Raw genomic sequence first — 15,767 nt, 5'->3', positions numbered from 1 at the left:
TGTGAACCCACACCAATGTGCGAATTTTTCCATTAAAATATAAAAAATAACAAAAAAGAAATAATAAAAGTTAAATACGTTTCTTTTAAAATAAAAAAAATCTACTTAGTCTTAAAACATTTTAAATTTGTTTTCATTATTTCACGGCCCCCCCTGAACAAAACCTACGGCCCCCAAGGGGGCCGCGGCCCACAGTTTGGGAAGCGCTGTCCTAGTCAATACGGTAAATGAAAACTTACTTGTTGAGTTCATCCTGGCTCACTTCCAGGGGAAGGTTTGCCGCTAAACTACGTTTATTCTTGAGCCCGGGATCAAATTTAAAATACAGTGAACGATTTCAGAATCGCTGTTCTTTCTTGTAGTCGTTATTTATGTTGGCGACGTAATATATTCCAAATCTATCCTCCAGAATGACGATCCGATGTTTGAAATATAGCCAAGCATTCTTCGTTACAAGAAAGCCAATTCTTGACAGTATTTTATTATTATTTTTCTGTAGTTCAGTGAAAAAGAGAACTCAGTGTCTTTGCGATTCTCTGTGCAGTGTTTTGAGTATCACCTAAGCGAAAACAAACTAGAATGTAATTTCGATAACATTACGAATATTGACTTATATCTGAATAAATCTGTTTTTTCTAGGCATTAGTGTGACATTTTATATTTATCATCATAGCGGTGATTTGTAGGTGATTGAATCTAATTGCATGAAACTCTTCGACTGTTTAAACTGGGTTTCACGCAAATAATAGAACCTTCACGTTCAAAAATTCTTCACAGAGAAGAAACATCTGTTTCTTTTCTGTGAAGAAATTAAATTATAATTTTTTTAAAAAAATAATATACTTTAATCTTTTTGATGATGAAAAAAAAAACAAAAAAAAATAGTCATAGTTGATATTTAAGTGAAAGCAGGTGGGACGCCTTTATAAATTCTTGCTCTCCATCCAATCCGCGTCGATTAAAGTCCAACTCAAGTTATCAGGCGAATGTCTTTATGCCTGCTTTGCGTTTCTTCTTTTTGGCTGGTTTGCCTAATGAAAACACGGGAGAAGGGTTTTCTTACTATCTTTTCGAATTTAGTTTTCATTTTGTTCCTCCGGATTTCATTTTCTGACCAGCTTTCTTTAATTTGTGTCTTTCAATATTCACATTAATGTCCGATAATAGTCATTTCCGCTTCCTAACACCGTCATGAACACCACGAGAAAGAACACTACAGGTTCATTAAACTTCTGTTTTCATTAAATAAAACGTGATGATAATTGTCTGCACAATTCCAGTGTCAAACATGCACAAGGCTACTCTTCAATGACGCAGTAAATGTGAAAAGCGATGACGTATTGAAATCCGCCATAAAAAAGGACCTTGATCAGCTTTCTAGCACGTAGCCTTGATGATTTCAGTCAGGATTTAGAGTCGTTAGAACTCATGACGAGTCGCGTTATTCTATCCAAGGTTGCTCCTTGACCTTGATCGTTATGACGTCTGCTCTCGAGTTGCTAAAAATGATCAGATACAAAAAAGGTTTCCATGATATTGGCAAACGGAGTGTATCTTCGGTTTAGTGTCGCCCCATGGTGAAACGAATTTCGACATTATAATCACGTGGTGTTCTTTGTACCCAATACAGTGGAACTACTTTGATTTCAGCTTTGGAAAGGAGACGATTGATAAAAATGATTAATTGGAAGGCAGTTGAAATCGTTACAGGGATCGTTCAGAAATATTTATTAGATTTTGACGTTCGTTGTTTTATTAATATAATTGACTGCAATTTTGCGATAATAACTTTTATTGAAAATGACCAGTTTCTATTATTAAAAATAAATAAATCGGTAAAAGAAAAGAAAGAAAGAAAAAAAGAGAAGATGAGAAATCGTATAGATTGGTGTCCACTTTGTTATTTAATTAAACTTTCAATATTAATTCACAGAAGATAAATGCATCGTTTTTTGTTCGCCGTTATATGCACTGCCCAGCTAGAAATTTCTTGCCAGGAGGAACTGTTGTTTCTTCCCTCCTCCCATCCAGCCAATGTCAACACAAAATCGAGTTATTCATATTTCAAGCTGCGAACTTCGTTCGGTTGACTATTCTTCTTTAATATGATTAAATTCTTAAATCAGTACCAAAACATTTTGTAATAATAATCTTTATAATGCTTAAATGTACAAATATTAAAATATAAATAAATACTTGCATAAACTTTACGAATTCTTTGTGTATTTTTTTCTAGAAAGAAATCGAACTCTTACTGGTGTTGTTTTGTTCTTGTTGTTTCTTTGTTCTGTTATTTTTGTTCCATTGCGAACAGGTACTTGAATTTGGTGTTCTTTATTGACTTACACATAATATGTGCAGGATCGTCGCCAGATTAGATCCCGCCCTGAGGCAAACAATTAAACATCGCCCCTGATGAAGACAAAAATACAAGAAAATCTCCAAACGCTTTATTAGATATATGAAGAGCAAAAGGCTTCAATCTCCAAATGCTATTTTGTTTTCATTACAAGAGAAACATTAATGCAAAACGATTTCAAAATAATATTAATTAAATGTTTGCTCTACGGGGACATCGCACAATAAAACTGTTTATAAGCTCTTTAAATTTAAATTATTGTTGCCAGAGCAACCAATCTTTCTTGGGTCATTGCTGTTCGCAAATAATTTTTAATCCGTTTAAGCTTAGAAAAACTGCTTTCCACATTTGGTACTGCGACTGCGCCTACCGCAATATGGCTGAATTAACGCCCTTATTAAGCCGTGCCGTGAGGCAGGCTGCCTCTATGCTACATCCTGTCGACGGTACTGAATATATGACGTTTCTTAAAATTTTTATTGGAAAAGTCATTTAGAAGTATTTAAGTTTAGTGCCACGAGATGGCAGTAGTTTTTTGCCGTATATTCTCTTTTTCTCTGTTAAAAGACGTTGATGATTTGGGCTCACTATGATCAGAGCGCAATTGGAAAACCGACGATACATTTTCCTTTCTACTGGAAAGAACCTTAAGTTAGAGACGAGATGAATCTTTATATGTTTTTTTTTTTTTTTTTTTTTTTTTAATCAAAGCAAATTAGCCGATCTCATACGGAGGTAGCAGGTTTTTTCTCCTGGAAACTAGGGTTTTTTATCCTCCATACAGGCAAATCGTTCAGAAGAGCACACGCAGTTTACAGACAAAAATGCTATTGGTTTGGGGCAATAGATGCTGCTGAGTATAAATGAAGACAGTATTATATGTTGGTGGAATAAGTAGTGGTGACGGTGAGCTCTCTGTAGTAGAGTAGAAAATGTCGTCCTTGATAAGTCCTTGGAGGTGTCATGTAATAATAATAATAATAAAAATAATAATAATAATAATAATATTCCGCTGAGAAAAAATCCTTCATATTCATAGTGATTGTATGTTATGTTAAGGGTGCAGGTAACTTGCTCCGCATCGATGAGGATTTTCGTCCAGGAAACTTGATTTGCTCGTCGCTCAAACCACGCCAAGCAGCCAGAAAAACACGCTCACTTAAATGATACAACACGCTGGCCTCATGTCTTCAGTTGCTTACTGACCAAAGTGGAAAAACGATCACGCCAAGCAGCTGGCGGCCAAACTGAACCAATCGAAGGCATGCAGAAGATGAAGCAGAAAATTTAACCGTTTGTAATTCAATGTTCATGACTGTAATCCGTGGGTGTTAGGGGATGCAGCAAGGAGGGACGAACCGGCCGTATTAAATTCGTTGTGAACCCCTCATTAGAGGACTCTACCCGTCCTAAAGGGACGGAGGAGATCAATCAATCAATTCAAAGTTGGAAGAAACGTATGCACATCAAAATCACCAGCAAAGTAATACAAGTTGGTCAGCGAATGGCAAATGAGAAAGATCATCTCGCACACATTAGAATTCGCTTGGTTCCACAACGCATTCAAGAGAGATATTTAATCAAAGTTAGCTTTAAAAAATAAAAAAAAATCAATTATACGAGCGCTTACTGGACATCGTACAAAAATTTACTGCATACTTTTCTAGGGAGCGGGGAGGGGGAGGGGGAAGGACAAGTATATTTAGTATCAAAATTAAAACTTTTTTATGTTACTCACGCCCACGAAAGGCTGTAAATCGAGGGTATACTTTAGAACCGTGAACGGGCGAAAGACCTTTTTTACATATCTTTTTTTTTTAACGGATATCTCACAAAATGTTATTCACTACTGTCTTTACTTATGAAACGATTTCAATTCGATCTCAGACAATGTTCCATTGTCCATGATCTCAGACAGTGTGCGCATGTACGCGCACACACCGTTCAAAAATGTTGCGCACACGCAGCGCGGCGCGCACAAATTTTTTTCTTTCAGAATTTCTAATTTACAGTCAATAATTTTTGAACGTACTATAAGAACGAATTACACGATAAATCAAGCTTGTCGCTTATTTTATTCCGTAATTTCTCCAATGTCTTCGCTCCAATATTACTTCCACTCATCCCAACTTAATACACTCCAATTGGTCACTTTTTAGGCTTCGCCATGTGGACGAACTGATGCTGATGTCAGCAACTCGAAGAGGCATATTTGTTGGGACTGTCTACTGCCTAGACAGCACAGCCACTTCACTCCCACAGTCGGTGACGGGTTTTTGGGAATGTGCCGGTTTAAAGCAAATTAATTTAGTGATCGCAGTTTTATAGATTATAGATACACTAAAAAAGAGCAATAATAATATAAGAAATGTTACGTTTGTGGTTTTGGTGCGTTAAGCCTTCGAAGTGTCAAAATTAAAGCTTCACATCAGTTGACTTCACATCACTTGTCTTAATATCCCATAATACAAAGCACGTATACTAAGGGACATGTATAATGTTATGCACTATGGGAAGGACTACTATACACACCGATTTCATTCTTTATTGAAGAAGTCTGATCAGTGGGAGCCAGACCCAGAAGTTATACCAAGGTTGAAAAAAAGGCAAAAATTTTAGAAAGAATGAGTCGAAAGGTTTTCAGAGGTAAACTGTAGAATGAAATATATAAATATTTTTAAAAAACAACAAGAGTATGAAAATAAAAAAAAAGAGAATTGTGGTGAAATTGTTCACAAAAGTACAAAAAAATCTCAATTTCATGGTGGAACTCAAGAGATAAAAGAGGCAGTCCTGGAAAAGAACACATGTCGAAAGGTTCTAGTACGAGTACGAGGGTGGTCTGAAAAGTTCTCGGCCTCGATCATAGATGGCAACACTATTGGCAAGATTTTTTTTTCTAAGTTGGTACATCTGTCATAAGCATCCATGTAATATTGCAAGTCATTCTATCAAATAGTTTGTTGTATACAGCTGTCTGTAGCAAAAGTGTTGTCCGTATCTCTTGAAATGGATAAAATGGAGTATCGTGCGGTTACAAAATTCTTTTCAAAAGAAGGTTTAACGCCAAAAGAAATTCATTCGAAGTTCATAAAAGTTTATGGGCACTCTTCTCCTTCGTTTTTGACAATTAAGAAATGGGTTGCCGAGTTTAAACGTCGCCGTACCAGCCTTAAAGACGATCCACGTGAAGGACGTTCAAAAAGTGTAACAACACCAGAAATCATTGATCGAATGCACGATATGGATTGGATGACCGGCGAGTCAAATTGCGTGAAATTGCTGAGACTATAGGCATTTCAAAAGAACGTGTGGGATATATTTTGCATGACGAATTGCAAATGAAAAAGCTTTGCGCAAGATGGGTGCCGCGCTTGCTCACAGTAAATCAAAAACGCATAAAAAAAATAAAAAAATATCTACCATTGCTTGGAGCATTTTAACAAGAATAAAACTGATTTTTTGCGTCGATTTATTACTATGGATGAGACTCGCATTCAGCATTACACACCAGAATTCAAACAGCAGTCAAAGCAGTGGACAGAAGTCGGTTCTTCAGCCCCAAAGAGACAAAGTCGGTTTCATCAGCAGGAAAGGTCATGGCATCGGTATTTTAGGATGCTAAAGGCATTTTTTTTTTAAATAACAAAACCTGTGGTACGATCATAATTAAAAGAAACACACGTATTAGCCACAGTGAAAATTATTTAATTGTAAATATTTCTTCCTAAGTATCTTAGGATATCATCAGTACAGTAGTTTAAAAGAATAATAGGAATAACATACAGTTAGGGCGCATGATTACAATAGAATCTCATTAAACGTGCGTAACGTGTTACAGAAGTAAAAGAAAAACAAATTATAAATAAATAAATAAATAAAAATAATAATAATTAATTATTTAACACAATTTTGTATGACAATTTCCCATACTTTTGGAATAGTAAGAACGTCGTTGCGGTTTAAGTTTGGTCTGTGTAGTAGGGCTTCAAAACTTTCTTTGTATAAACGTTCATGTTTATATAAAGATCTATGTAAAAGTTTAGACTTTTCCCAATGGATCCTATGGTTTGGATTTTCAATTCCGTGTTGAGAGAGGCCAGATTTCTGCAGTTTAAAAAGACGAATGTAGTCTTGATGTTCCGAGATGCGTTTCTGAACAGACCTACCTGTCTGTCCAAAGTAAGACAATTTGCATGAACATGAAATCTCATAAACGCCAGGCAACATCAAAGGTGAGAGTTTGTCCTTAGGAGAAGGTAAGAAGTTGTAAATTTGGTTGATAGGTTTGTAAGAAGTGGCAAAATTGTACAGTATTTCTTCATAATTTTAGAAAGACGTTCGGAGATGCCTTTGACGTAAGGTATGGGAATCCTATGGACTTCTTCCTGTCTGGTTTGATGTGTGGAGAAGTGACTGATGATTTTTTGAGTTGTTTTCGGATTATATCCATTTATGATGGCTGTATTTTTAATTACTTGTAATTCCTGGTTTAAAGATTGTTCAGAGGAGCAGAATTTGTGTGCTCTGGAAACTAGTGATTTAATAATGCAAGATTTATGAGATGGATGATGAGCGGAAGAACTGTGAATGTAGCGAACTGAGAATGTAGGCTTGCGAAAGACAGACGTGGCGATGGAACCGTCTTCTTTTCTTGGGATGTGTAAATCCAAAAAGGATATACCCTGTGGAGATTCTTTTTCTAACGTAAAGTTGATGCGATGATGAAGAAGGTTAACTTTATCTAGAAACAGCTGTAATTCATGTTCGGGATGATCCCAGACTGCAAATACGTCGTCGACATATCTTAATCAAATTTTTGGTTTGGGCTCAAAAGTGAATATTTTTTCCTCAAGGTGTTCTAGAAACAAGTTTGCTAGGTTTGTTGATAAAGGGGATCCCATTACTGCTCCTTTTTCTTGCTTGTAAATTTGACCTTTCCAGGTGAAGCAACCTGAACAATTCAACTATATCAGACGGAAATTTTTGAGTTAGTAATTCTATTATTTCTTTATGGGGAATGTTTGTGAAGAGGGAGACAATGTCGAAGCTGATCGATAAGTCAGTTTTTGATAGTTGAATGTTTTAATTTTTGTGTGAAACTCAGTAGAATTTTTGATTGAAGAGACTGAGTGGCCTATGTGAGGGCGGAGAAGGTTATATAAGAATCTTGATAACTTGTAAGTTGAACTGCTGATACAGTTCAATGTTCTACGACAGGTCCACTTAGACCTGTCGTAGAACATTAGTTTTGTGTAGCTTAGGTAAGCCATAAATTCTAGGAAGTCTTGCATGGTATGTCTTAAGTTTTTTGATTGTTTCTTCATGTAAGGAGGAAGTTTCATTAAGTAGTTTATTTAATTTTCTGAGTTGATGTTTTGTAGGATCATAATCCAATTTGGCGTAAGTATTACGATCTCGAAGAAGTAAATTCATTTTTCGGTCATATGAGTTTGTATCAAGAACCACAGTGGTGTTTCATTTATCAGCTCTGGTATTGATTATGTTTTTATTGTTTTAAGGAAATAATAGCTTTCAATTCTGATGGTGGGATATTTAATTCTGAAGGTTTGGCATTATAGATCACTTTAGCTACTTCAAAACGAAGTCAGTCGGCTTCAATACTGGAAGAGATGGTTGACGTTTCTTTTCACCAAAATGGGAAACATTTTGGTGAAATCAAATTTATGGCGTCTTGCTAGAACATTTAATTCATCTTTTGTCAGTGGACGGTTAGAAAAATTGACTACCCATTTTTCCGTTGGTAATTTGTTAGTGATCTTTTTCGATCGATTTAATAGATTAAGTTATTTATTATGTAGAGCACTATTGCTTTCATCAATAGCTTTTTTTCCTGAATTCATGGGTTACCTAAGCTACACAAAACTAATTTTCCACTTAGACCCGTCGCAGACTGTATCAGCAGTCCAGCTTACAAGTTATGAAGATTCTTATCTAACCTTCTCCGTCCTCACATAGGCCACTCAGTCTCTTCAATCAAAAATTCTACTGAGTTTCACACAAAAATTAAAGACATTCAACTATCAAAAACTGACTTATCGATCAGCTTCGACATTGTCTCCCTCTTCACAAACATTCCCCATAAAGAAATAATAGAATTACTAACTCAAAAATTTCCGTCTGATATAGTTGAATTGTTCAAGTTTGTTATTGCATCAGATTACTTCACCTGGAAAGGTCAAATTTACAAGCAAGAAGAAAGCAGCAATGGGATCCCCCTTTATCAACAAACCTAGCAAACTTGTTTCTAGAACACCTTGAGGAAAAAATATTCACTTTTGAGCCCAAACCAAAAATTTGATTAAGATATGTCGACGACGTATTTGCAGTCTGGGATCATCCCGAACATGAATTACAACTGTTTCTAGATAAAATTAACCTTCTTCATCATCGCATCAACTTTACGTTAGAAAAAGAATCTCCACAGGGTATATCCTTTTTGGATTTACACATCCCAAGAAAAGAAGACGGTTCCATCGCCACGTCTGTCTTTCGCAAGCCTACATTCTCAGTTCGCTACATTCACAGTTCTTCCGCTCATCATCCATCTCATAAATCTTGCATTATTAAATCACTAGTTTCCAGAGCACACAAATTCTGCTCCTCTGAACAATCTTTAAACCAGGAATTAGAAGTAATCAAACATACAGCCATCATAAATGGATATAATCCTAAAACAACTCAAAAAATCATCAGTCACTTTCCCACACATCAAGCCATACAGGAAGAAGTCCATAGGATTCCCATACCTTACGTCAAAGGCATTTCCGAACGTCTTTCTAAAATTATGAAGAAATACAATTTTGCCACTACTTACAAACCTATCAACCAAATTTACAACTTGTTACCTTTTCCTAAGGACAAACCCTCACCTTTGATGTTGCCTGGTATTTATGAGATTCCATGCTCATGGAAATTGTCTTACTTTGGACAGACAGGTAGGTCTGTTCAGAAACGCATCTCGGAACATCAAGACCACATTCATCTTTTTAAACCGCAAAAATCTGGCCTCTCTCAACACGGAATTGAAAATGCAAACCATAGGATCCACTGGGAAAAGTCTAAACTTTTACATAGATCTTTATATAAACATGAACGTTTATACAAAGAAAGTTCTGAAGCCCTGCTACACAGACCAAACTTAAACCGCAACGACGTTCTTACTATTCCTAAGGTATGGGAAATTGTCATACAAAATTGTGTCAAATAATTAATTATTATTATTATTATTATTTTATTTTTATTTATTTATTATTTTTTTTTTTTACTTCTGTAACACGTTACGCACGTTTAATGAGATTCTATTGTAATCATGCGCCCTAACTGTATGTTATTCCTATTGTTATTTTAAACTACTGTACTGATGATGTCCTAAGATACTTAGGATGAAATATTTAAAATTAAATAATTTTCACTGTGGTTAATACGTGTGTTTCTTTTAATTAAAGGCATTTTGTTTATTAATTATCTTGAAAAGTGTAAAACAATAATCGTGGAGTATTATTCCGATCTTTTAACCAGACTAGACGAAAACATTCGTGAGATAAGACCCGGTTTGCAGAAGAAAAAAATTATCTTTCATCAGGACAATGCACCTGCCCACAAAGGTGTTTTGGCAATGGGAAAATTAATGGATCTGCATTATGAATGGTTGGCACATTCACCCTATTCCCTAGATTTGGCTCCCTCTGACTTCTATTTCTTCCCAAAACTAAAACTCTTCCTCGCTGGTCAGCGTTTTTCTTCGAATCAACGGGTGATTGCAGCTGTAGAGGGGTATTTTGTAGATCTTACTGAGAACCACTGCAGGGACGGGATAATGGCGCTGGAGCATCGCTGGAATAAATACATTAGTCTTAAGGGAGATTATGTTGAAAAATAAAACTAATTTTGAAACTATAAATTCGTTTTTTCATTGTTAGGCCGAGAACTTTTCAGACCACCCTCGTAAGTCAACATATATCCGGAGAGAATAAATGTGCTCGCTGCCTCCTCAGTGAAGGAGGGATTGACAAAAAACTACGTTTCGTCTTACAATCTTTCAGAAAAACGGTTATCCTAAACAAATTACTATTTAATCCACCTGCTTATCGTAATGATGACAGTACTGCTGTAAGAAGCTTTACAGCTCTACCGTATATCAGTTCTGTTTCACCAACGTCAGCTAAAATTCTCAACAAATTTAAAATTCGCACTTCTTTTACTCCTCTATCAAAACTTCGTTCTTTACTCGTACACCTGAACTGAAACATGACAGCCTAAAGCATTCGGGAGTTTATCGTCTTTGGTGTAACTGCAAAGTGCCCTATTTTGGTCAGACGGAGAAATCTATTGAGTTGAATATGGAAGAACATATGAGGAACATCGCTTCCAGCAGAAATAGTGCCAGCGCACTATCTAATCACCTTCTTAATTCTGCTCACCCTAATATGCAGATTCTGTCACTTATTTTTCTGATTAGTTTTCACTGGAATAAATCAGAAAACATTTTTAGATGCTACGATGAGCTGGAGAATCAACAAAAATTGTCCTCAATCCGGTGTATCTTAATACTAACCTTAAGTTAATTCACTCCCAATATGCCTTCAAATGTCAGCAGTATGTTTGGAAGTTATTTTATGGATATTGTTCCTCTTGAAATGTATATCTTTGGGGAATCTCTTTTCATGTTATTCACCAGATGGAGTCAAGTCTTCTAAGAAAACGAAACTAGTTTTCTTAGAAGATTACGAGATTATCCACGGTGATGTCTACATCGTCCTATGCAGTAGTGTTCAGATGGACTTACTAGAATGGGCCATGAATATATACACGGATGGCGACTCTGCTTGAGCTCTTCCGTGCCATTTCCTGTCCATACGGATGATAGTGAAGATTGTTTCCTGCAGGCAAATTAAACTACACAAACCGTCCACTGATTTAGAAACCTTTATGTAGATGTTCCTAAACGTCATTTATGCAGCGTATGTGCAAAATACTGGCGCATCACATGTTTTAGGCAACTATTTAAGAATGCTTCTAGTTAGTAATCGCTGATAGTCTTGATCGCAATAGGAAAAACAAACAATCTTTCGGAGTTTGATAAAGAAGTTATTGCGGGTGTCCGTCTGACTGGATTCACGATTTTGAAACATTAGAGCAGACTGCTTTCTCAAAAGACAAGATTCCCGGGTGTTTAATCGGTGGAAAATAACCCCCATTGCTTGTCCAAGAGGCATAACTGTCGTCCTAACTGAGATCGCCTGGACTCGCAAATAGAACTTCCTGTGTCCAGCAATTCACCGAAACATTTATTGATGCTCCTGCAGACCCACATCTCATCGAACTATTCAGGGAAGTGAAGAAGATCGGTATTGGCAGTCGTATGCCTATACGGAAACTATTGATTTCTGCGAAGAACCCGAAGGTTCGTCTGCAGTGATGTCAGGAACTCTCTGACTGAACACACCAGAAGATTGGAAAAAATTCATGTGGCCTGACTACTCATGGTACATCTTATTCTGTACCGATGGTAACCAGCAAGCTTGACGGGAGCCCCAGTAAGCATTGAGTCCAGCTTGACTTTTAAACACAACTCAAGGTTCTGGAGGTGGTATCATGATGTGTTGAAATTTCTGTTGGTAAAGACCAGGTCCCTTAATATTGCTGAAATGTCTTTCAAGGAATATCTGAAAATTGTTGCCCATCCATCAGGTCCATCCTGCCATGTTGACTTTTTATCTGGCAGGTGACGGTTGTTTCATGGACTACGCTGCTACTGTCCACTGCACAAGAATTGTTCAGCAATGGTTCATCGACCATGGCAGCAACGTTCCCCATCTTCCCTGGCCACCAAAAAGCCCAGATCTGAACCCTATTGAGAATGTATGGGGTATACTAGAAAAACAGTTCCGGGAGCAAAGTTCTCTTTCGCAAATCTGAGCCAGTTAAAGGACTGTCTGGTAAACGCCTAGTATGTTGTAGACGTAGATGCAATTCACCATCGCGTGGAATCTATGCCAAACAGCATATGTGCTGTAATTCGGGCTAAAGGAGGTCCAACACAGTGTTAAATAAAAGTTTCTAATTCAGCGGCAGAATGTGTAGCTTTTGTTTATGCTGGGCTATCCCGAAATACGCAGTGTTCGGTGGCATTCACTTCTTAATTTGTAAAATCCATATTTAACGAATGTAATGTTTTTTTTTAATAATCAAGACCAGCCCCATAAACTCAAAGGGCTATCATGTTCGCCTGGAACAGGTTTTTACGAACATTTATGCCTAAGGTGGCATTCAAACCCATAACCAGTTGGTTTGAGAGCGGGTATGCTACCCACTCGACCAAACAGGCTGGCAATTATTACTCGTTATCATATCTGTCTCGCTTAAGGTTATGTTTGCTTTTCTTAATGGTTTCTTTTTTTTTAGGGGGGGGAACATGTGCAGCCATCTAATGACTATATCTACCAAGATGTGAAATTCCGCTATCCGTGATATTAGGAAGTGCATCATTTTAGTTGATACAGGGATATCCATTTTTCTTCAGATATATCCCAACACTTTCCTTTGTCAGTGCCGTTGCCATTATTTTTTAGATTAGCGGGTATTTTTAGGGGTCATGAAGGTGTCGATTCAGGAGCGACGAAACAACGGTTGATAGAATTAATATGCTCCAGAAAATATCAGATGAGATCATAATGGATAGGGATGTCATAATAAATGCGAAATAGTAGATCCATCTCACGCTTTGTTTCTTTATTAGGACATTTTCTTTATTATAACCTTCACAGGACATTTGGGCTTTCCGACAACTGGCAATGTGATTAACTTCTTGATGTTTTTCCAGAATAGGACCATTCGATTAACAAATGGCTCCTCCTTCAGACTTACTACTAATGGAGGAAACACTACTCCATCTTAATCATCTATAGTTAATTAATATTATTACAGCGGAAGGCAAAGGGTTATGTAATCCGAGTAGTAAAGTCGAGTAGTTGTTTTCAACAGAGAAGTTAATCTTCCACCTAAAGACAATCACAAAATATCCACACTCACGAAGGGATTCGAATCCGCTTGGCCAACCAGGCCATAATACCAGTCACATTACTTAGACGAGTTCTCTCTCTCTCTCTCTCTCTCTCTCTCTCTCTTTCTCTCTCTTTCTGTCTGTCTGTCTGTCTTCTGTCTGTCTGTTGCTAAACCAGTGTTTCAATAAGATATCGCCGAACAATATTATACAACTTTTTACTATTCTGAAGGAAGCTGCGAACTTTTCCAAACTTTTATAGATAAAGAACTTGTACATTTTCCCATACTATAAATTCACTTGTTTCATGCTTCTCAGTTTTATTATTATTGGATGTTTATCACAGGCTTCTATAGAATGTTGGTGTCTTGTAAGACCCAGGTAAATTTGAGAATGAATCATGTATGCTTAAAGGGAGTTTAGACACTGCTCCTCCACTCGCCATATAAATACATACGTATTCCTACTCTCCGACAAGCAATAAAAGGGGAAGAAGAGGAATTCCAGGACTGATTTGGAGCATAAGGATGTACCAGCTTTAACGCAAGCTTTGCGCGCTGCGCACACCACATGTAGACTACAGATAGGAAAGGAGAACACTTCCTACAACACCTTTAATTAAGATAATTAAGCCGTTGATCTTGGCAAGACAAGTCAAAACTGCCGCTCTTGCCCAAGTAGTCATAGTGAGATCTGCTTTTCAGAAGACTAGAGATTGCTGCGGGGAAACGCGATGATTGGGCGATTGATCCCAGTGATGATGATTTGGAAAACAGGAAATTTTAAAATGGACTTAGTAGAAGTAATAATAAACATACAGAAAAGAAACGTTTGAATGAAAATGGATGACACCATCACTGGAAGTTCTCCTGCACAGCGAAATGGTTCATCATATGGAGGGAGGAACTGGCAAGTAAGATCGCTAAATGACTCGTCGAATCACTCAGAATCGTCTATCAGAATCGTGCTGAAGAGTTATCAGAGCCGTGTGCACACTAATAGATGTATGCACACTACAGTCCTCTACTTTTTCCGGATGAACATAGGTCACATTGTACTGTTAATCGGCTGCGTGTGTCCCAGTGATTACGGTGTAGAAAGTAGGAAAGCAAAATAAACTCAACAGGAAAGAAAATAGAAAACTTAAGAGAGAACAGATGAGCTACAAGTGGAAAAATAAAAAGGCCATTACCATCAGCGACCAGTTCTCTCTATGATGCTCTGGTTTCCAACATGGAGGGGGCCGTCTGCAGGAGCTCCCATCCATTATTATTTTAGTCAAACGTATTCGTTATGTTGGGTTCACTGTTCGTCAGCCGTGGGCTTAGGAAACTAATTATTGCATAATAGGAGGTTGACACTTTCTTTAACTAAGATCCCATGAGTATTTATATCTGAAACGCTGTTAACTCGTTCGTTAAGTCACCGTTCGGGATAGAATATCAAATAACATCCAAGTGAACCGCTGATCTGCATATTGCCAACCCATTTCCTTGAAACCGGAGGAAATGCTCATGAGTTAACTGGAATGTGTTTACTGACTGGACCCTTGCACAAAGAAATTCGCCATCCTATTCGCAAAACGTTCGTGTGAGACTAAACTCGGAAAGAGCGTTGAATTCCGCAGCAACATGACTGAGTTAGCGATTTTTTCGAAGTATGTACGCTTAAAGATTCTTTGCATGCCTGGTCTAAAGCGTAGGGAAAAGTATAACAAACTTCATGAAGATAAAGTCATTTACGCCTCCACTGAATTGTGCCTGCAGGAGATGGAACATTAGTGGTGGAAATATTCACATGGCAGGGATCTGACCCACTGATGTGTCTGCCGGAAATCAGAATGATGGCGGTTATTATTTTTGAAATAATTCACTCCAAACAAAACTAAAACCCCTCTTCTTTTCTTACATTCCAAGTGTTAAGATATGAGTGAAACTGAAAATCTGGAGAGGTGACGAATAATGACTGACGACTTAACAAAAAATTGGAGTTTCTCTGAAGATTCCTTCTTGGCAATGTACTGTAACTTGAAATTGGGTGCGAAATTCACTTTTTTTCCTCACTGTAGAATTATTATTGCAACAAGAACATCTTAAAATTCTTGCCACGTCGAATCCAAGCTATTAATCATGCACACAGTAGCTCGAATCTAAAGATGATAAGAAGAATAGTTTCTGCTGGCCATAAGTCTGAACTACACGTTTTTGCTTGGCTCAAAAAACATGTCCAATTCCCAGGCGTATTGCACGTAGAGGTATCAACTAACACCATCTGGCGTTGAAAAGTGAAGTAAGAATTTGGCAGTTTCCCAAACATCTCGTAAAGATGGGTGTTTCCTGTCATTCAGCAGCTAAACGCGTCTTCGCACTGTTCCGACTGTTC

The sequence above is a fragment of the Typopeltis vanoorti genome, chromosome 4, assembly GCF_054136105.1.
Source record: "Typopeltis vanoorti isolate ZY-2024b chromosome 4, IOZ_Tvanoo_1.0, whole genome shotgun sequence".
NCBI classification, from domain to species: domain Eukaryota; kingdom Metazoa; phylum Arthropoda; class Arachnida; order Uropygi; family Thelyphonidae; genus Typopeltis; species Typopeltis vanoorti.
This window is presented reverse-complemented; position numbering follows the sequence as displayed.